Raw genomic sequence first — 2,881 nt, forward strand, 5'->3', positions numbered from 1 at the left:
TTTTCTCCCCCTAGTGCACAAACAAGGGATAATGGAGGGAGAGCTGAAACCCTGTGAATGTAAAGGAGTTTTTTATTATACTGGGGAGGGTTGTGATCTAATTTGCAATTAGTTATTACAATGGTTATAATATGATAGACTATATCATATTATGATGATGACTAGTGGACAGTGTGCTCACAAACAGTACACATTCCTTCTATGGGCAAACATCCAGATCTGCCTCTCCCAAAAACAACTTAAGCCAGAGACCTCTTTACAAAAAAAAGAAAAGAATAAAAGTCTGTCCAATGAGAGCAAATGCAGGTGGGAAAAAAAGGCTTAATTCTCGCAGTATAATTTCTACATAACTATAACAAGGTGTTAAAAGTTATACATACTATTAATAGATCATGTAATATAATCAAACTGTCCGCAAGGTATTAGGACCAAAATGTTGCACAAGAGGTTTTTAAAGGTCAAAGGTTTTCTCTGCCAATATGCTTATGTGGAACTTTTTGCCAGACCCAGAGGTCGGCCTACATGAGGCTTTGTCCCTCTTTCGTCCATACATGGGCATGTCAGTTTTCTGTCCCCCTTTCGTCCATACATGGGCATAGAAGGGACCTCTGAAAACGGACACAGGCTGACACGTCATGTGAAGTCCGGCTTAGCCGTGACGTAGTGCTCTGTTCTTATAAAGTACTTATTCTGGGTCTGGCAGAACCAGGTCTCCTGGTCTTGTTTCCTATGGTTTACCGTCCAAATATTTAAAAGGGAAAGTTGTGACCGGGCTTTATATTACAAAATAAAAAATATTCCCAAAATGAGCACTGACCTAGGATCAGTGGCCAAGGATTAATCCTAAATATAGGTATGCCATAATAGATTTTAAATGTCATGCTGGTCAAATTAAGATTTTAAACTGGCCAGCACAAGATTACTATTGGTGGATATGAATCTGATTCTTTTATAAAGATTATTCTATTAATTTGATTCAATGTTCCTCAATGTAAAAAGCCCCATAATCTCCCCAAGAAAGAAGAAACATTATTCCAATGTTTATGATGTGAATGGAATTGAGGACCTTTTATGGCTGTGTTTGTGTGCACACTGTATCTGATGTCAGTTGAACTCTGAAGTAGGATAACAATCTTAATGGGCCTTTCATATCAATACATTAAGTACATGACTGTTTAGTCATACATCCCAGCTGATGTCGCCAATAACATGAAAACATCATAGGTCCCAGGAGGGAAGTCACTGGATATTTGAAGGGGACCTGATGTACATCTGTGGGTCTTAAAGCCCCAATCCGCAATTAGTCCACCCCAGAATGTATTTGTGCTTTATGTTGAGAATAGAGAGACAGGAAATCAAGGGCAGAGAAAGGGTAGACATGCATGACATGATAGGAGGTCTATTCAAACTAGGGACCTCACGACTCACGTGGAGTTTATGGTCGGTGTAACCTCCTTCCCAGCCTTTTCTCATCTCATTAGGAGAAAAGGCTGGTACAGAACTATGGCAGAAAGTGTCTATAGGGCGGGACTTCTATTGTATGTACTTACCCCCGGAAGCTGTCTTTTTTTCAACCAATCACGACACAGAACTCCACAGCATCAACACAGCATCAACATAACTTCCTTGGGTGGTACTTCCTGTACTTTTGCTTAGACACTTGAGCTACCAGACACTCCTCACAATTCTGTTATTCAAATGACAGCGGAAGGACAATGGAATGTGGCTTTAAAATGATAAAGGACTACCTATAGTCAGAAGTTTTCATGTGGGACGTGTACAATTACCAGAACATTTTGTGCACATAGACACAGTTGATGTAAAGTTAAATTGAAATTGTAATGCCTGTTTGCTTAATACTCAATATTGCTTTTGGAGAATGGTTTTATTTCCTGATTACCAGGTTAAAGACTCAGTCAGCCTACCTCACCTTGTACACTCATTCTTCTGTGTATTTATGTATCTACAGTCTACACACATACAGTATGTGCACACAATATAGACAGAAGTACACTAGTAACTGGATAGTAGTATACAATTCAACCAAACCCCACTGATCACTAAAACACCTACACACAAATATAGTCTGTCTGTCCAGTCTACCTCTTCACTCCTCTCTGGCCTTCAATTCAGAAACACTTGCTGCCTTTCCACACCTGTCTGTCTGTACCATATCCTGTCCATCTTTGTTTAATCACTTATTTCTGCGTATTACCTGTCTGTCTGTCTGCCTGCCTGCCTACACGTGTCATCTGTTAGTGTGTGTAGCCTGTCCTGTCCTCATCTGCCTGCTACCATACCTGTTGCCTCTCCAAGCTGACGTCTCCTTTAAATGAGATGTTTGGACCTAATGCTACTGTCTGTATTGTCATGTGATCTGGACATGACACTGGGAAATGTCTGTTACTTGGAGGGTTAAACCACTCAATTTCACTTTCAAAAGATGCCTGGGCCTTACTGAGAGTTCAATTTGATCTGTTTAGTAGTTACATTAACCAGTGTTTCCCCTGAGGGGAGAAACTGTTGGCTAATATGTGAAACAAACTCATAATGTGCAATGTCTCACCCATATGACTCAGGATGGCTCAGTCACATGACTAACAGCTGAATACTGAAACTGAGTGGTATTTCGCCTAATGCATAATTGATTTGCAGTTTTAATATGTGGTGACTATATTGACATGCAGTGAATCCATCTTTTTATAGGAATGATCTTCCAACTGAGACTGTAAACAGACAGTAAACAGTTCAATTCAAACAGACTTGAGTGAAAGCGTGATCTTTTGAGTGAAAGCTTGATATTTCTCTTCTAACAGGTTGCTGTTCCCACTAGGGTTGCCAACCATCCCTTGAAATACGGAATCATCCCTTATTTAGAAAC

Source organism: Gymnoscopelus microlampas, assembly GCF_963454915.1.
Source record: "Gymnoscopelus microlampas genome assembly, chromosome: 1".
Lineage (NCBI taxonomy): Eukaryota > Metazoa > Chordata > Actinopteri > Myctophiformes > Myctophidae > Gymnoscopelus > Gymnoscopelus microlampas.